This window comes from Cebidichthys violaceus, unplaced genomic scaffold, assembly GCF_023349555.1.
Source record: "Cebidichthys violaceus isolate CVI_PGR_0920_01 unplaced genomic scaffold, fCebVio1.0.p SCAF_9, whole genome shotgun sequence".
Taxonomy (NCBI): Eukaryota; Metazoa; Chordata; class Actinopteri; order Perciformes; family Stichaeidae; genus Cebidichthys; species Cebidichthys violaceus.
Genome location: NW_027176975.1, coordinates 13,878,689 through 13,899,635, shown reverse-complemented (window position 1 = coordinate 13,899,635; position 20,947 = coordinate 13,878,689). Strand labels below are relative to the sequence as shown.

At 41.6% G+C, this 20,947-nt stretch overlaps 1 long non-coding RNA gene across 2 annotated transcripts in view; it reads left to right on the top strand.

The window, feature by feature from the left end:
- The window catches only part of LOC137867339 (uncharacterized), a 67,181-nt gene that overhangs the window by 10,056 nt on the left and 36,178 nt on the right, over nucleotides 1–20,947 (top strand). Inside the window, exon 3 of one of the 2 annotated variants that reach the window (XR_011102168.1) lies at nucleotides 13,925–14,219. The exons of the other annotated variant lie outside the window; for it this stretch is intronic. This is a non-coding gene — a long non-coding RNA (uncharacterized lncRNA). Of the gene's footprint in view, nucleotides 1–13,924; nucleotides 14,220–20,947 lie in introns of those variants that run through there. 2 annotated transcript variants of the gene reach the window in all.

The following is a 20,947-nucleotide window of genomic DNA, read 5'->3' as shown; positions in this document are numbered from 1 at the left end:
AAGCATTAATCGACTGCAGATACTTAGAGGGCTACCGTGTAATGGTGCTTAACTCAACACTTATGAAACATGTTAATTATCAGAGAAAATAAGGTCAAAGCGGTGAACAAAACATAGCACTCAAACATAATATATATATAGTTGGTATTCATAGTCTGTAGGTAATAACTGCTATATTATAGTTATAAAAAACTGCTGTTTAAGTGAATAATGTAATACCTTTATTCATTCATGCTCAGAGCTTATGTTTGGTATTGAATCTTACATGTTTCCTATATTTTACAGAGAAACAGATATAAGGAGAATACTAAGAAAGTGATGAAAACACAAATATATTTTGTTTAATTATCTATATTTTTAGCACAAGAGTGAATTCAATGCTCTTTTAATATCTGATCCAGGGTTTTCCTTTGAACTATTGGCACAGTGTGCAATCCATTTGGGTCCTCTTGTTATTTTTATTGTCATGTTTGAGAAGCTGTAAAGCTGAACAGTTTTAATTAGTACTCTGCACTTTATGGAGATCATTGTTCACGCTTGCCTAATTATGTTGAGATGGCCCAAATCTCCATCAAAGGAAACCATTATCCTACATCGACGGCAAAGCGACGGGATTCCATCTTCACCCCCCTAGACAAGGCTATTACTGCTCTGCCTCGGCTTGGACACGCTAAATAAACACATCAATTTCATAGGTCTGGAAAGTTAGAGATTGTAGTTATCAGCTGCTTATGGTTGATGATACAGATACTGTTCTGTGCATCACAAGTGTTTCTGCACCAGATGGATCGACCAGCAGATTTTCTGCAACCTCTGTTTAACCACAAAGCTACTTCCTGACAGGAAAGCAGTAGAAAGAAATGAAATGCTATATACTTCCATTACTTACATATTCCTTTGTGATGTCTTCTTAATGGTGGTATTTAAGAGCAGTGGGGGAGGGGAGGGATTGGTGATGTAGTCTTTTTTTTTTTTTTTTTTTGCATGCATCCTTGCCTGAGAGCCTAGTGAATGTGATGGTTTCAGATTTGATTAGGCAGCCCAGGGGCCTCAGCAGTCCAGCCCTGCAATAGGCCAGCAGGGGCCTTGTACAGGCGTCTCATTGCTCACCATGCCTCAGTGGTGATGTACACATCGAGTGTGACCGCCCGCCTGATTTAAACAGCAGTCCAGTCCTCGATGTGGGAGCGCGCTCACTCAGTGCAATATTGTGGCCCATTCATCCAGTAACCACTGGACATTGGTCTCTGCCAAATATGTCGAGCTTGCCACCGCATTTGTGTTTGGAGTGAGAGAATCGATGGTGTACGAGCGCCGTGAGACTTCACGCTTGTGTGTCGCGTTCCCTTTACACTGCACTAAACACACTGAGCACATATACTGACAAGAGCAGATTCAGTGCAGTGTCACAGCATTAAATATATGAATTCAAATGTTTCTCTTCCTACCGGCTCCCTGGCTAGTATATATAAGTACACAGAGCTATTAAGAAGCCATGGCTTGTAAAAACATTCAACTCTGAGAGAAGTAATAACACATTTCTCCTCTTCCTTAGAGATATAAGTTTAATTTGTAAGCAATGAAACACACTCACTTCAATGCAGTCAGGGGTTTTGTTGCTATGTTCTTACTTTGTCTGGTTTGACCAGTCGTAGAGTACGGTGGCTAATGTTAGCTAGCTTTAAATAGATATTTTTAGCATGTATCATCTTTGTACACTTGTCCCTACGGTTGTAAGCTTGCTTCAATGCTTGCAACTGAATAGTATAGCGTTTTAATTAGTCTTAAATGAAAAACAGGTGTGTGGATGTGATACGAGCGCACAGAACGGTATCAGCGAGCAGAAAACATCCTCGCATGTCAGACAGATGCTTCTGCATCGAGGATTATGGGAGCTGTTCATACTTACAATAATACAAGTTAAAGCTGCTCAGTGAATTCACACCTTTTTTTTGTAGAAAGTGACTATGGGACCAGTGATGATGTTTGACTGACTGACTTACTGCTTTGCTCTACAGATGAAGTCGAATTGGTAGTTACACTTTTTTACATGCAGTGAGCTAAAAGCAACTGAAGCCAATTTGGGGTACTCAGGATATCCCTCTTGCATTGTCACACACAGGTTTTTTTCTATGTTTTGATTTAAATCTCTTGTTCATTGCTCCGCACCGGGCAAAGACTCTATTTGCAATGTAGTGGCCTTGTAAACTAGCCCATCACACCATTTCTGCAGCCAGTGAGCACTGAAGTTATGCTTAGAAATCCAATTCTTTACTCAGACCCTCAGCCTACAGGCCTTTGCTTTGCACAAAATGAGCAAAGTTATTTTCATTTCCTAATGGTCACCACAGCCAAGCAGTAATGAGCAGGGCCAAGGAGGATTGTTATTTTCTTAAGGACCAAATTAAAAAAAAGAAAGGGAGAAAGAAAAAGGAAATCCTGAGTAGTTCCATCATTACAAAGGGAAGCCTAGAGGACAGTTTGCAGTTCATTAGTCTACATGCTCGGTCCTCCTAGTCCTACAGGGTGAGGGAATATGGGTGATAAATTGTGCATCCATTTACTTCCACAGTGCAAGTTGTCATTAAAGGCCCAGTCTGGAATTGGAACATAGTGCCACCTTTGAGCTCCACCTGCTGCCGTGGCTGTGTTTGTATTTATTTTGTAGGGCTGGGGACTTTTATAACTCCCACAGAGAACGACTGAGTTCCACAATAAAGACTACCAAGTAATGGCCTTTAAATGTATTTTGAAGTGAGAATGATTTCGCTTTTGTTAAGTTTATAAAAGCTAGAAAGAATATGGACCTGGATGTTTTTGTAATGCTGTCTAGAGAAGAGCGGCAGATTTCTTTATATCACCCACATGACTCATTAATAAACCCTGTGCATTGCCGTGCTACACAACAACATATGTGCTGTATGTATACATCCTTAGGAGTTTAATTTACTGAACATTCTACTGATTCTGGTTCAGCGCAGCTCGTTGTTTGTAGATGCCACAGGTGATGCTCGTCTGCTTGATTAGGCGAGGCCGCTGCTGTATATCAAATGGAGGTGAAGCCGCCAGGTGCATGATGTAGTTCTTACAGTTTTGAACTCGTCACTGTGTCGCAGTGATGAAGGTTGACATGTGAAGTATGACATCATGCCAGTGGGCAGTTTTTTTTTTGAGCTCCGCACCAGTGAGGTCACTGGTCTCCTAATGACTTCCTCAGGGTTCATAGCCAGCCACCGTCTCTGCAGCCCATAGGGTCTCCCGCCTCCATCCAGCGCGTGGCTCACACGACAAGAGCAGCTCAACGCTTGGCTGGCCTCCCTGCTCATTGTTCCTAATCAAGAAACGTGAGGCATAAAGACGCAGCAAGTCAGTCCATGCATGCCCAGTGGGGTCCTTTTTGTCAAGACAGTCGGATGAAGCCGAGTGGAAAAACCTCCTATTCCGCACAAGCATACAGAGGGATTGCGTGGAGAAAACGATAGCTACCGCTGGCTGGTTCGTACACGAGATGATCACATATTAAGTTTACATGAATATAATCTTTTGCACATGATATAGTGTTTGATACAGTACAGTGGGCATTGTAATTTTACAACATCACGCTCTCAGATCTTCAAAGCAATGCATTTTCTTCTCAATATATATTTATTCTTGATTCTAGTAATGGACCACAGGCCTAGAGTGATCTTTTTGCTTCCTGCTTCTGCATCTAAAGGCGGGATGAGAGGCATGTAAATCAGGCAGCCCATGTACTTCTTTAATATTTAACATAGGTTATTAGACAGGGCAAAGATTTGACCCCCCGAGCGCTTCTGCACATCACATGAATAACTAATGTTGGCTGATTATGTTAATCAGCAGTACTAGGCAGTGATGACCAGGAACGCAGCACCACTGCTGCAGGAGAGAGCTATAATCTCAGACACATCACAAAAACACAGCCCGAGCCCATCATTAGCTCTGAAACAAAACCACCGCACACTGTGTGCAGCACCGGGTGATTTACACTTCACATGCTCAGCTTGAGTTTTTCCTTTTAATATGTATACTGGAGATAAACATGCTGCATTTGTGAAGCAACTAGCTGTGATCCCCTTAACAGATAATCAAATATTTGCATAATGATAAGAACACTGGAGCAACTCTGTATATCTGTAGCTCCAAATGGCAGCTAGAGGAAACAGAAAATGTTAAACTTGTATATCTAGAGATCATGTAATGTGACTGAAACTCAAACAACAACAAGATTATCGGCGGGTCCAAAACTTGGAAAATGTTAGTGTCAGTTTTAAATTAATATTTTCGTCCATTTATGTAGGTAGGCACACAAACTGCACCTTACCAGGATTTTCTCAGCTGTATAACATCTTGATTATAGTTTGGATGAGACACCTTTCTTACAGCCTCTTAACCAGTCCGCCCCGAGTGCCCCCACCGGCGGGGGCGGAGCATGCATCCAAAAATGTATCCACTCATAACGTGCACTCATCAGTAACGAATATAATGATGTCACATACCTGCTCAAACTGCAGCTCCTGCGCTACAAAGTCATCTCAGCTGTTTGTACACACTCCAAACACAACTTATGACAAAGCTATGTATAATACCAAGTAACACAATCAATATAGCGCCCCCTAGGCAGTCCCACTCGCCACATTTATGCCAATAACGTTTTGAAAAATTAATTCAATGCTAACACCCGTTAGCTCCGGAGATCGCTAGCGACCAGACGGTCGCAGCCATTTTGTCACATTCCGCTACGACACAGCCTCGCAGTTTTACTTACAAAACAAAGCCATCATCATAATCCGCATAATCGATCACATCATACCAGCTCCTTACTTTGAGATGTTCTGCAGCAAAAAAAAATATTAATCCGTTCATGTTTACTGTCTATCTGCGCAGCTCATCATCCTCTATGTGAATTCAAAGCTGGCGCTACCGTCGTGTGCCTCGTGTGCCTGCTAGCGGAAGGGGGAGGGTTATACGTCTCAGCAAATCGGATTTGAGAAATTTGACACTCGGGTAGTTTTTATTTTCTCATTGGCTAATGGATTCTGTCAATCAAAGTCACGTTGGGTTGTTTCAACAGAGCAGGCTGTGACGCGTCTATGGAATGTTCATTGGGTCAAATTGGCCCTTCACACAGGCTGAAAGGCTTTGGAGGATAAAAAAACTGGAATTCAGACGATAAAATCCCATGGATAACAAACATTAACAGTCTCAGAGAGGATCCAGGCTCTCAAAATGATGCCAAACTGCTGCATATGGATTTATTAGTGATAAAAAGAAGTGAACTATATAATTATATAGTATATAAAATTACAATGAAACAGCTGGAACAAGATTACATTTTGTTTGACCTCTCCGTACTAGATCAAGATGTACTAGATAAAGCTTCACTTTATCAAAGTAAACATTTGTTTAGAGACCCTCAACATATAGTTCTATTATCTGGGAGAGCTGGAAAGCTTGTATCTACATGATTTCTAATAAAGAAATATCCTGAAATTGCTTTTTTTTCATTTGAAAATTAGAATTTTCAATTTGTGCTGCGTGCCATCTTAATCTACTCTTAACCAGTAACATATATACTGATATTTACACATATCAACACATCTCACAATTGTTAGGGTTATATTAATACCAAAAGTATTAAAATAGCCCTTACAGTTGCAACGCTACACTCATTATCGTATGGGTATGCTGTTTTCGAGCTGAGGGCCTAAAAATCGGTCTAGGGGCCAAAAGGTTTTAAGGAAGGTCTTTTAATAAGAACTATTGATTTCAACTATGTGTAGGAAAACTCTTCAATGGATGTCTGTATGTATTCAACAGCTATGCCAGTTCCGACATTTTTATCTTCAGAGTGAGTGAACTTTGGGTGAGCCCAACGAAAGCGCCTACAAGGTGACAGTGCTGATTTTAAAAGCTTATTGCTGCGTCATAAAGCAAGTGCCTGTCTTCTCTCCTGTTTGTTTTGAGCCAAAAGATAAAAACATACTCTCGGAAAGCCATTTAGAGGTAGAAGCGGGCCGATCGTGGCTATATTCCATCCCCATCACCAGAGTTCTTTGGCCTCCACCATAAAGAATTCCAACGAGACAATTTTGCGCAGTGTGGGGTGAGCTGACAGGGAGTGTTATTAAAGCGCAGGGTGCTGACCGCTCTCAAAGTTATTAAAGTGCTGTGAGATTGTGTCTGTGATAGCCCTGCCGGTCGGGATGTCCTTCACACACACAGGTACATTACAGTGGGGATGCGGTCATCGCAGGGGGAGGGGGGGGGGGGGGGGGGGGGGTATAGATAGACTCACCAGGACCCACTACGGAGAACTGTCATTGTCTTTATTCCACCATTAGCGATAACCACAGTTAACCCCTGGCTGAAGATTCCCCCTATTACTGTATCGGTGTAAATAATTCTCTATTACAGCCTCTTAACATTTTCAAAGTTGGGTGCTCAAAAGGTTGTAATGGTCATACAGTTAACTACATGAAACCTATTCTGGAATGTAGCATGCTTACACCATTTAAATTGAAAGATTTCAAATGTTATGATGTTGTAAACATCACAGGAAATGTGGAATGGTAGGACTTTGACAGTTGTCTTGTTGACAACATCAAAGTGACAGTGAAATGTTCAATTAGGGATGTCTTTGGGATTGTTTTGTGTTTTTGCTCTTCAAGGAATATTGACTTATTGGGAAATGCGTTTTTTTTCCTTCTTGCCACGAGTTTGATACCATTCCGTACCGTTTGTATGGTAAATATGACGCTATCAACCGGTTAGCTTGGCTTAGCTTAATGCCTTGAAACTAGGGTTTAACCCCTGAAATCCTGTTTCACATATCCAAATGATTTACCGTTTCCAGAGAAATATAAAAACGGGACACAATTATGATCTAGGTGTGAACAAAGAAAGCTGATACATGTCAAATAAAGGTAGTCTACATAAATACATACGAGGAACAGCAGCATTATTTTATTAATTATTTCAGAAGCTAAAAGTTTAGGTCTGTTTGCATTTAGTGTTGCTTCAAATAAGCCCAATACTTTTTGAATGTAGCTGAAATTATACCTTAAAAATAAGTCTTCTTCTCCTGGGACAGAAAATGTCAAATATTTGGGAAAAATATGAATCCCTGCTGGAGACGGGGGAACTTCAATGGCTGACAAGGGCAAACGCGCTACAAAACATTTCCATTAGCAGCTTCAGAAACGGTGCCAACAGACGGAGTGGTATCAACACGCTTGTCTAAATCACAAGAGGTGACTAAGAAGACCAAGCTAACAAAAGACAGCAAAAATCAATAATACGTCAAAAACATGATTTTACATTTTACATTGTAAAATTGACATACAAAATGTTAAAAACAAACGACAACAAAACCCCCCCGATGTATAGCTAACTAGGGAAGCTAAAGACCTCAGTGGTCTGCTGTATGTCTTTGGTTCAGCCCCTAGGTGAGTCTCACATTTGAATGTGGGGGCAGCTGCCTGTGTAAAATGATAGGCAAATAGGAGGAGGGCTAATGGACTGATTCCGTGTGTTTTAGAGGAGAGGGAAGAAGCCTGCAACATCAATCTGTACTGTCGGCTCCCTTTCAATCTGTTTCTGCTCCACTCTGACATGACAGCATGGGGGACTACGGCCCTCGATTCATCACCGGGTCTGGAAATAACAGGACACCTCCAGTTTGTCATACTAGATTAGTCTGTGGCCCGTAACCACTGTCCTTAATAGAGTCTCCAGCGTTTCATCTGAGGTGTCCACTAGACCACCACTGTAGACCTCAGGGGGAACACAGAGGGTGTATCGACATCTCTTGTACCAGCTTACATGTAGAGACCGCTGCGGTGGATTTCCCCCCTCTGCCGTATAACGGACGACAAGGAACCGAAACCATAGAAAAATATTTTCTTCTTTTTCTTTAATATGAGGATTTACATGGATAATCAAAACTGACCGGTAGATGTCTAGCCCGCAGGCACAATTCTCTGAGGCCCGTAAGTCTATATCCTGCACATAAAAAATCAATCGATTGTGATCCATAATATTTCTTAATTGGTGATTAGCTGCTCCTTTGTGGATCACAGGTCCTGGCAGTGGAATTAGCCTCGGTCTTTAATAAGTGCTTGACCATCCAGTGGGGAAGTGTAATGGACAGTGCCGGGTTAGGTCAGGACCGTGATACAGCAGCTCCTCACTGCCTCCCCTCCTGACCTTGACTGGCAGTACGGCTCTTTGAAAATCTAAGTGCCCATCTTACAGTATGCCTGAAGCAATTTAGGAGTCCATACACATTCATATAAGTCCACTTTATTGATTCTTTTGCTGCTGTTCACACACAGTCTGGCAACGTAGAGTTTCAATTATCACTATGTGACCTGCCATTGTCTGGGGAAAAAAAAGTGATCTATAGCCAGGGAACCTGAAAGTTTGCAGAAAAAAAATAACAAAGAAAATATGTGAAACATCTACACCAGCATGTGTTCAATAAATAGACATTTTTTTTTATAAAAAAAATAAAAATAGCTTGTATCTTTTTTTGGATATACGAGTCCAGGCTCCCAACACCAAAGATGAAGTTCAAATAAAGTGGACCACAAGACCAGTTCATGCATCAACTGAAACCAAATGATTTCTCCATGTAATTATTGTCAATGTATGTCAGCATTATCTGCAGACATATATACATATATATATATATATATATATATATATATATATATACATATATATATGTATATATGTATATATGTATGTATATATCAGGGCCTCTGATGGACACAGGGCTGCTGGCGGGTTGCTTTTTTAGCCTGGGATGATGTGTGCTGTCTCTGGCTCCAGAGGCTGCCCCTCTTCCTGTTTACCTGGGAGTCCTCTGGGGGTGAGGTAGAGCCGAAAAGCCCAGTCAGAGCCAGTCAAAGGGAGCGTGGCGCAGTCTTGACCCTGGCGCTCCACTCATTGTGTAGTGCAGCGGTGTAATGAGGCCCTGTGTGGATATTGATATGACAGAACAAAAGGCCAAGGTGCAGTAAGGACAGCAATCCACACGTTTCACACCATTTGTTTTTCACACCGTATCCATCACATTAATGGGTCACCTTTCTGTGACAGCTCATGATTACCTGCTTACCCATGGAGAGAAAAGGGGGAGAGAGAGAGAGAGAGAGAGAGAGAGAGAGAGAGACAGGAAGATGGGGAGAGAAGGTGCTCCAGTACTGAGGGTAAAGGGTGAGTTGGGGTTGGAAGGGGGTTCAGGGAGTGGGGGGGATGGGGAACCTAGTGCCATTTTTTTTTTCTTTCATGAAGATTGGCTCCAGCCCTGTCATCATCCCCACAGAGTGAATTTATGACAGGTCAGCTCTCCATGTAGTCACCTGATGGATGGAGAACATCCAAGTTTATTTGGGGCACTGTGGAAATGGCCCAACAATTCCCGAAAGCACCGCTTTTGTGAAGCGAGGGGAAGACTTAGATTAATCAATAGATATCCCAAACAAAAATCATTGTCACTTGTAAATTTGCAAATTTTTCCTTCCTAAAGTACCTTTTTTTAATTGTTGAGTTTATAAGGAATTGTAAGAGTGTAATGGATATATAATGCTTGGTAAGTGAATAATTATTGGCAGTAAAATACTAGAGAGCAAAGGGGTTTCTCCCATTGATCACATATCTTGATATGAATTTCATGAAGTATGTATATTTGCTCTGTTTTTCTTCCGTCTCTCTGTTGATTATTGCCCATGCATGGCTCATTTGCTGTAATGTCCAGCAATTTCAAATGCTGAAACTCTCGACTTGGATATATTTTATTGCCGCAACAATGAGTCTGCAGCTGCTACTTTGAAGGAAGGTTTAGACAAAGTATATTTTTTTCTTTTCTTAGAAGGCTGTTCTGACACTCGCTCTGGCCTCCCTTTCAAATTACAAACTATTGCAGAGGAATACTTTGCAAAACTTAGAGCACAGTTTCGCTTCAAAGAGTCAGCCGTGTACAATGAATACAAAAGAGCTTTTCTTCTCCGCTCCTCACATTATTTTATCGGGGGTTTCAGTTGCTGTTTTGCTTGGATTTTGCAAATATGTTATGTTCTGCTTAGCTCAACAGCTATGGATGCCTTCCATTCCCAAAGCACCAGCACCGGTGTCATCTATGAAATCTTAAGTCACTTTAAAACGAGCATTTCAACTTCCAGTCATTGCGAGGAAATGGCAAGATCCCATTTTATGATAAAATGAGACTACAGCTATGTATCTTTTGGAAAAGGCCTTAGCTCAGCATATCAGGTGAGAGGCAGGGGGGGATGAAAGAGGAGCGAGAGAGAGATCACTTTGTCCCAAATTAAAAGTCAGAGTGTCATCTTTCGGTCTAATTGCCTGGAACCATTATTGGACACTGCAAAAAAAATTGTGTCTGCATCTGCATTTATTTTGTAATCCATTGATGTACTTCACTCCGAGCGTCGTCTAAGGGGACCAAACCCAACGCATGCGAACATGCAGTTTTTTGTATGAATGGGGGAAGGATTGCCGCCTATACTGCACAGAGACAGCTTGCCATATGTCATAGCACCCAGCAGATATGAGGTGGTGGTGCCAATACATCTTGCATCTGCCCAGTGGAGGCTCACTCCGCATTACACTAAAACATGAATAATATGAGTGGAACAAACGCTGTGTTGGGCCGTGGACGTAAATCAGAACGCAGAGAAACTGCTGACAAGTTTTGCTATTAAAAGATAATTGTAATCAAGGTGCAAGACGAGCAATGAAGTGGTGATAGCAGATAGATAGACAGCTGCAAAAGATGGATTGTTTTAATTTGCACCAATTAAATTGAAGTTCACTGGATCATCTTCTTCAATCTTCATGAATACTTGATTTTCTGGCCGCTACAAAGCTATTAAAAGGAGTGATTGGACTCTAACACTTGGTATACCATATTTTATGCTATACTTTCATTAACCCTTTGTAATAATAGAGGAGCTAATAGACATACCACTAAGCACAATATCACATGCATATTATGTGCAGATTATGCATATTGCATTGTCTGTAACTTATCTCATGATAACAACTAAGGATTGTGTCCCAATATTGAAATCAGCCTTTTGTTTGTGTGTTGAGGATAAGTTTTGCTTTTATATAAAAATTGTTCCCCATTTCAATCATTAGTAAAGCTGTCTGAAGATAGCACCACATGACCTGTAGGCTACTTCTTGTTGAGTATACGGGTGACTTTATTTTATGTTGTTATTGTCATCTAATTCCATTAGAAGACCAAAACCAATAATGCATTATTGTAAATCCATCTCTCAATACTTTTTGACTTCCCTATACCCTGTCCGCACCAAGCCCATTGATTCATGCTAAATATGTCAATCTTTATAATGCGGCTCACAAATATATAGTGTCATTATAAAAGATTATCTAATTTCCTAAAACAGCTGGGCACTGCATTTTTCAGCAAACAGTACTCAAACAGGAGTAAATAGTGCATTTTTTGGGGAACTATTTTCAACCACAGATTAATACACATCGGGCAACATATGTTTGCATTTACACCAGGATTGAGTCAACGTAAGCTATAGTTCCCTCATTGGCTCATTGATTTGGTTTTGCTCTGTTCATGGGATTTGTTGATCTAGAATACTAGCCTTATTCTTCTAACAACGAGCAGGTTAGGTGAGTCAAGGTTTGCCTTTTTGTTGTTACTTAACAGCATATTGAGCAGATTACAAAGCTCATCAGTCGTTAAGAACATCGCTAGAGGCTGAACATAAGTGGTCATTATAACCTTCCTTATGGTTATCCCACGGATGAGAAGAGAACAACTTAATGTTGCACGCACAAACACATGCACATACGTCCACACACGGACATACATGTGTGTTTAATATGCACATTACAAAACTCAGAATACATGGTCGGTAGTAAAGAAAGCTGTGTATTAGTCTGAATACTTTTTCTTTCCCCAAATGTCAATCCTTTCAATCTGGATGAGCACATTTAAAAAATAGTTTTCATGCTCAATTTAAAAAGAATATTAACAAAGTAACAGATATATGCAAATGTCTGGAATCGTTCAGTCTTAATTGAGGCTGATCCTCACTTCTTGGTCATGTCGTAGTTTCTAAAGGTCACTGATCTTCATGTTTGTTTAAGTCTGATATATTGTACACACTGAAGATATGTTTTAAACAACCTCAGAGGGAGAACACCGGCCTTTTGGAGCAGAAACTTCATGTATTTAAGGAAAAGTTGTTTGGTATTGGCAGATGTAAATTGATGTTGTAAATCACAATTTCACACACAGGAAAGGCTGTGTGGCTGTGAGTGTGGTGAGGCATTTCAGCGGGGGCTGGGAGCAATGTTCCACAGTGTTTGCTTCTGAGCCAGACTCGCTCCAAGGCAGGGGTGATTAGTGCTCGTTGGTAATTTGGCAACCTTGACCATGTAACCTTGCTAAAGCTGGATTAACATTTTACCCTGGAAAAGCCAGAGATGCCTTAAAACATGTTCCATTTCTCTGCTGCTTATTATGAGACAACAGCCTACAGAGGCTATTCAAATAAGTGCCCGTAGTATGCTGCATGAGCACTCAAGGAGAAACTCTTATTAGACTTAAGCATGCTAAGTGTCAAAAAAATGTTGACATATCCAACTGATCACTCAGTGAAAACATCACACTTAACATATTGTGAGCACATGAATCCCAGGGGTTAACAGCCATGGTTTACACACAACTTAAACATTTACTCAATAAACAACAGGAATCTTATGTGCCTAAATAAACTGGAATGAGCTTTCAATTGCATCAGTTACCGTGAAAGAAAATGCACTTTCTGTTTCAATTCCGTAAGACAGCAGCAAGGTTTTCAAGAGGGTAAACGTTATGTTTCTCTCTTTTAAAAAGCAATACCCTCCCCAGCATTTTTAAAAAATATATTAAACTTTCCCTTTGACTTAGAAAAATATCTTCATAATCTGTAAGATTGGCAGTAAGAATTTACATTTGAACTCCAAATTAAAGTATCAATGTTTTTGGGAAAATAAATTAAAAGAATCCCAGATAGAAGTAGAACTAGCAATTTTTCAACTATGGCGACACAGCAACAAAATGCTGCTTCCTGCTGAACAAATTTCACATTTACACCTTTTGACTCAATGTACTCTACTGTAGTTCTGCCTTCTGTTCAGATGCAGAATAAAGGAAAGGTGGACGCTGCTAAAAGATAGTGACAAAAGGCGGGCTTTCTGGAGAGATAACATTCCATCAATAATGACCCCCCCCCCCCCCCCCCCCCCACACACACACACACACACACAAATGTAGACTCTCCTCCCTTAATAATTGTCATACGGCCCCTAAAGTGACCAGTTCCACATGAGCCTTTAATGGTAATTGCGCTACACTTTTGCTCAAAGGCCTCTTTCTCATTACAATACAAGGTTGTTTGCTGATTTCCAAGTGCACCTCCAATATTTGTGACATTGGTGTATCTGAGGTAGGTGGTACATTGGTCCTCCTACAAAAAAGCTTGAGCTTATTATTGAGCCTCTTTATCTTTACTGTAGCTAAGTTGTTAATTAGCTAGACCTTGAATTAGATTATTTGCATGTCTGAACAAGGGCTAAGGTATTAATGCTCCCCCAGGACAAACCGTAATAACCTCTTCGGTGGCTCCACGATCCCCGTGGAGGGGGCTGCGTGGACGCTAGCCCCTGGTAGGAGAGAGGAGAAAGCACAGCCATTTCATCCAATTAGCTGTGGATTATACTGCTCCTCTCCCTTTGAATCCTATTTGCTGTGATAAGGTGTTCTCCTACAGGGACGGACCTGAGCTTTGCTATCAGGGAAAAAAATGATTAATTCACAACCAAATATTAAAATGCAGTGCCTTCCATTTCACAGTGTCTGACATAGGAGGAAGAAACGGCTCAGAAATCAATACAGGCACTAAACAACCACAGCGCAGAAGGAAAGGTTGGGCAAGTGAGAACATGCCCCTACGAAGCTCAGAGGCAAGCTGCATTTCATTCTACACATCACACTTATACGGCTCTCCATGGTATGGTATGTCCTTGAATTATTCAGAGCCCGCTAAACCGTGGGAATGGTTTTAAGACTAATGTGGCACAATATCATGGTCGCTATTGTTATTCCATTGTGCCGTGCCATTTTCTAAAATATTTACATATTTCTCTCGATCTTCCCAGGGTCATGTATTTTAATTTTACAATCCCATGCACCTCTTTGAATGAAGGACATGGTCACATGTAGGATGGAGTCAACGGGACATTTATTCATGTATTTTTCTGTTCTGTATCGGAGATAAGCGCGGAGAATCCAGAATCCAGATTTATATTTTCCAATCCCTCCGATGCCGCACAAATGATGTTTAAACACCCAGCACCTAGGGTTTAATTAAGTCCCTCTAATCGTGTTCCAATCAGAAGCTTGGACTGATGGGCTGGAATTCCTGATGTGCATTTCTGTCAGTCTTAATTGGATAATTGATTGCCAATTTGAACCTGGCCACACACTGCATACACAATAAAGCGCCTGGCCATGTTCCTTGAGGATTTATTTTCCATCCGAATAAAGATGCTGCTTCGATAGACAGAACTCCAACTACTGGTCCTGCTGAAAAATAAGCCCCGGCTGATGATGTAGATTGGACGTCCACTTATGAATGCCTTTTGAATTTTTAGTGCATGAACACAGTTTTTGTTTGTGTAAATGCGTTTGTATCGTCCTCTGGTTCTTTGTTTTTTACACTCGCACCGCATATAAAGAAGTGGGAGGCTGAATCTAGCAGTTTCTGTTGTGTTTTGTTGTGCTACAGGTAACGGTGACCTTTCATAACATTAATTGTACTTGTTAGTTTGTTTACATACTCATTTCGGACACAATCTAAAATGCATAGATTTTAATTCAAAGCAACACTTTTTGCACTTCAGACCAAACGGAGAGCAAGGTGTGAGGCCTTATTAACACCTCCTTTTGTGTTTCACACCAAACTCAGGTGGGATGCAGTTGTCACAATCTTTGTATTTGCAAGTCAGCATTTTTCACATTGAGCTCAACATTGATGAAGTTTGGCCTCTGACCGCCCAGCTGTACTAGATCCTATTATTCCTCCATATGTGTGAATTCAATACAAAATAAAAAAGTATGACAAACACTTTTGATATGAAGTAAAACTATCTACTCGGATATTACCGTAGAGTTCAGTGAACACACAAACAAATAAAGCAGGGAAGTATTCATTGCAGGTCTTCTGTATTGCACTCCATTGCATCATGATCAGTGTTTCTATTTTTCAGGTCGCTCAGTGTGTTTTGCTGCTTGTGTTGGTGTATTTTGTTAACGCAGCAGTAGCTTGGAGACAATCAAAAGGTGACGCTGAAGGGGAGAAAAGGTGATAACAAAAGACAAGGAGAATATTAATATTTAGCAGGCAAAATATATACGAGATGGCTGTGAAGGGCTTCATACAGACACACAGCGTCTGTTTACCGATGCCTGTTCCTGAATCTACAGTATACTTAGAGGAAGCATACTCTCGCACTTGAAGATGCCTATAGCTGAACCTACGTGTGATCACTAGATAAGTCACATAACATTAAGGTGTGATGTAAGTCTTAAAAATGTCCATGCGATTGTGATAAAACTGCTTAAAAAAACATTACAGGTTGACACGGCAATATTGAGATAAAACATTTTTAATTCTGCAATTTGCGAGGTATCGATAATTGTGGTTTTATGCAAAGGTCTGTGAGCGAAAGCAGCAGTAAATAACCCATTTTGATTCTTGTCACAGAACGATAACACGCCATGATAATGGTGACCAGATTTTCTAAATATCTTCATGCAGTTATACACATTTTACTTGTCAGAGAAAACATCTCTGGAGAATCCGAACCCTAGATTGTTTGATGGGAAACAGATTTAAGGAGTCAACGCAGCACCGAGCTGATCTCCTCTGATCCTCCTCATCACTGACCACATTGCTCTCTTCTGTGCATTTGGTTCCATTTAACCTTCCCCGCTGAAAGGCCTGTTTGATGGTGTCCTTCACTTTCATACTGTCACCTAACGCTCCGCAATTTAATCATTTGTAAGAATAACATTTCTCAGCTTTTTTCTTTTTTTTTTTACTGGGAGTGAATTTCTTTAAGTTGAAGGTGCCAAAATGTTTTGACACGCCAAGGCGAAAGACTGGGGGCTGATATTTGTGTGGACAGTCACGACTGCCTGTGAGTCCCACTCTGGGTGGGCTTGAGTTATTCTAGTCCCTCTCATCTACTCTACATTTCCTTGCACTGTTTTCTCACAAGGAATTGATTTTCCTCTGTAAATAAGAACTCTTCCAAGGAGCCAAATGGTAAAGAGAGAATTCTCCTATTATAAATGGCCTTTCTCAGCCCTGTAACCTCGCTTCGAGTTTTCGTACTAAAGCGCAACCCGTTGTGGGATTAGATATTTTGGCCACCATTTGTACAGAGTGAAGTTTCTTTGGAGTCTCCTTGAGACAAGTGACCAGTGCAGTGCAAAGTGAAGGCCTTATCAGTCACCCCACAATGGTGCCACCCCATGAATTATATTAGGGACGGATGTGGCTCACCAAGCCGCTGCATTGTGGACCATCTGGGTGACAATAAACATGTCGCCACATGGTTTCCTCCATCATTCAAGCCCAGATAGCAGATCTGGACCTTAACTATAGCTCACTATCTCCTGGATCTCGGCGTGACCTGTTAGAGAGATGGAGGTGAGGCTCAAGGATATCTCTCAGAGAGTCTGCTCCAGCACCAGGAGGTTATTATAGCCATGCTGGGGGGAGGCAGCCCGTCTGTCTCTCTCTCTCTCTCTCTCTCTCTCTCTCTCTCTCTCTCTCTCTCTCTCTCTCTCTCTCTCTCTCTCTCTCTCTGTCTCCCTCTCTTACACAGGGGAAGATTGTGAGTGAAAAATGTTTAAGACATGTAAACACTGCTACCCTTCTGTTGGTACAAACTGATGGAGTTCTATAAATATCTATCAGATGTGTGGCTGTTAAGTACATGAAAGTCATTAAGAACCCTTTAGACCTGGAATAACGAAAAGCTGTGAACACAACACAACTTTTAAGGTGGTTCCTTAATTTTTTTAGTAAATGAAGGAACCACCACTTCATGATAAAATGATCCCACCAGGCCCGGGTTCTTCCTGGCGCTCCATGTCAGGTAACGCCCCTAGGCACTGGATTTGTTGCAAAGCACTCTGAAATATAAAATGAATTATAAATTCACCTAACCCTAAACCGCTGGTATAGTTGATGCTGATGTTGTTGGTTTTCTTCCGGAAAAGGATCACGTGACAGGAGGCGGGACAAATCGGGGAAGGACACGTTGTGACTGATAAGACCCAATCAAGAAGCTAATGTGAGTGCCTGCGTCATCGTTTTCTAAAGGTTTTCGTTTCTGGCCAGCCAGACTAAAACGCAACCTCAGAGATTTCAAAGTAAAACGGCTTCGTCAGCGTTTTCAAGCGACTCCGTTTCAGGGGTTCTAAAACGCCGGAGTTGTGTGGACTCTAGGTATAAACACAAGTTATGCACTTAAAAACAAAAATGTAGTGGTGTGGATGTAGCACAAGTCCAACGTTTTGTTCTCCACCAACTCCTGTGGGAACTATTGGACTTTTTATCCGCCCGCTGTAATTCTTCACTATGTTCACCAGCTGTTTGCCTACTTAAGTTGTCTGTCGTTTGCTACTGGCCCGGTAGTATTGAATATTAAAAATATAATTGTCCATAGAGCTGAGGAAATCCTGTTTGAGGAAACCGCAGTAGTTTGGTGATAATTCGCTGTTGGTTCATAGCTATAATCAACAAGAAATTACTGAGTATACTATTCCCGCCTTTAATTGTTGGATCAGATCACAGTCATATGTTTTCATCATCAGGATACATTTTAAAGATGGATGTCAAGTGTGTAAATGGTGGTTGATTTTTTTAAAGCATTTTCTGATGTTATATTAAACAGTAATTGGTCAGACCTGTGACAGAATGCAGTTATGAATGTTTGTTTGATTCTAATATGCATTCAACTTTATCAGCCCACCACTGTGGCTGTCTTGGGTCACTCATTGAGAAATATATAAGTCCTCATTCTCTCTCTGCTCTAAGGCTCGTCACCAGCGATCCAACAGTTGGATTGTTCTGCAGGCTTAAATGAACAGAAACATTATTAGTGCAGGTTTTGTTGTTGTAAATCCACCTGCTTCAGCTAATGGGTTACTGAAGCTAGTTTTTCTCTGCTGTTGTCGCTGATAGAGAACCCTACAAATTAATCATTCACAAGCAAGAGGATTCAGTGGGCTAAAAAAAATGCGAGGTTCCACAAATCTGGCGTGAGGAAAAATTGGTTAATTTGACTTAACATGCTAATGCCTGGATGATGAAACCTGAAGTGAGACTCAAATGAAGCGTGCTAAGGGCAGGCAACAAAATAACAGCACAAGACCAATGAGGAAGTGAAAAGTGAGGCATAAACAATGGCATTTAATACAATTTCATACAACCACTTATAGCACATGACAGGGGCTCACATGTAATCACTGTAAGTGGAGACGGGGATGGGGGCTGCGGTGTCGTCGTCATGATGCCAGAACACTTCTCCATGACACGTCCCCTGCTTCTTCTCATTAATCCCCTAAGCTACATTCATTAACGGTCACTCCCTCCGTTCAGTGAGCCTGCACACCCGAGTGAAGTCACACTAGCCATCACAAAAAATAACCTGCTGCAGAAATGCAATAGGATAATTTGTTATAGCTCTCCAATCTTAATACTCCCCATTTTAATTAATTAGCACACCCTGTTACTTTATTCATCATGGCGAGATTTAAATGGAAAAGGGTATTATGCATGGCTTGGATCCAGGTCAGATCAGAACAAGTACATTTTCGACAAGTCGGAAAAGTGCTGGGAAAGAAACGCATGTCTCTGTATTTCACCGGAGCAACAGTGAAATCCAGCTGACACTGAAGGACAGTTGTGTAAGGATGGCAGTCAAAGGGGGGGGGTGTACAAGAGGCGATGATAAATACGAGAGATTTACAGGTCTTGGGAGTGTCAGATGCACTGTAGAAATAGTGCTGGGTGTGCTGTTATCTAGATGGGCCAGTTAGTGGCTTTTGGAGGATCCCCTGTTCTGAATAGGGCTGTAGTTTCAGAGGGCAGCCTTTATGGCCCACCAGTGCACTGACCACAGCCCATTAACTCAAAGAGCCTCCACAGGAGCACTGGAGCAGGGAAAGGGGCCGTGACCTGCCCGAGACCATCTTATTACTTTAACACATTATGTCTCCCACTGCGATCTTTTTATTTAAGTGACTTCAGCAGAACGCATCATCTCGGGCCAAGTCGGGGACAGACAGGGGCTCCGAGACAAGAAGAGAGAGGAGGGGTCAAATGATTTATTGGAAACGTCTGCTATTGGGTGCTACGGGAAAGGGAGTGCAAGGATGGACAGTGAGCAAAAGTGCGGGGGGAAAACAGTTAGTGATGAACCTGACTGAGATGGGAGCTGTTTATGGCGTGGAGAGGCTGAGCTGACCCCAGAACAGCTCCTGGGAGGGTTCTCAAGTTCCCACTGATGAGCTTTTGCAGCCCCCTGATGGCCACATGGCCCAAGCAGGGGGGGGGGGTGAGGAGTGTGTGTGTGTGTGTGTGTGTGTGTGTGTGTGTGTGGGGGGGGGGGGGGGGGGGGGGGGGGGGTCGGGGGTCGGGGGAGTGATTTATTTTACCACCATGTCACTCTTTATGGGCCACACCACTAGAGATGGCCTCAAATGTTACTGTCCTCAAGAGGAAGATCAGCACGCTTTGCCTAAGTGTTACAGCAGCTCAGGCAGACTTACTCACCTCATGTGTGCTCCTCCTGGCTTTGTGTGTTTGCATCAGAGTTCATCACAGTTCATGCTGCAACGGCAACTGACACGATGTGTATTTTTTTGTTGTTGTTAACAGTAATTCTGATAGAAATTGATATTTATCGGTATCGTTTGGAGTTGTGTCGATATTTGACAATTCCTCAGTCCATGACTTTCAGCATACGTTCGAGGCTAACGTTCGAGGCTAACGTTCGAGGCTAAAGCAGGAGGTACTATCGTGCTTTGACTTTCATGCACTATACCAGAGTTTGCATTCTACCACAGTCGTATTATTGACGTCCCCCCTTTCAGTTACCGTAGCGTCATTTCTTCCTTAATCTTAACCAAGTGTTTTAGTTGCCTAACCCTATACCTTCACCATATAGTGTATCTACCATACCCACGACTTTAAAGTCCCTTGAGATTTCAGTCCTAGTTGATTTGGCAGTTTAATAACTAGAGGCAACACTCCCTGTGCAGCAGAAACAGCCGAAGAGAAACTATGTGATGTATGTGTTTACAGTGCAGTTAAACAAACTCTTGTTGCTTCGTCTGTAATATTCTAAAGTCATTTGCTTATGACTTATGACTTGTTCTGTAAATGCATTTTTTGATGAGCAACCAAGGTCTCACTGTGGTGATGAAATAAAACTAAAAACAGTTCTGCATGGATTACATGAATGCAATCCTTGGTAGGTATTTTGGATTTTGTCAAACATTTTAAACGTTAGCCAATTGAAGGGTCAGTTGTAATTATCATTATCAGTTGTAATCACTCCCATTTTAATGCATCAGACGGGCCGAACTTCATAACTGCTAAAAGCGCCCTGTCAATCGGCTGCTATCACTCCATGTGGGTGATCAGGTGTGGGAATGGCGGACTTTGCCTCCATCAATGAAAACTACTATATCGATACTGAGAATAAATACACTGAGTGGATATTGGTGATACAATGTTGACCATGAATAGTATCCAAAATTGGGTTAGCTTTCATGAAAATCTTGGGGATTTATTCT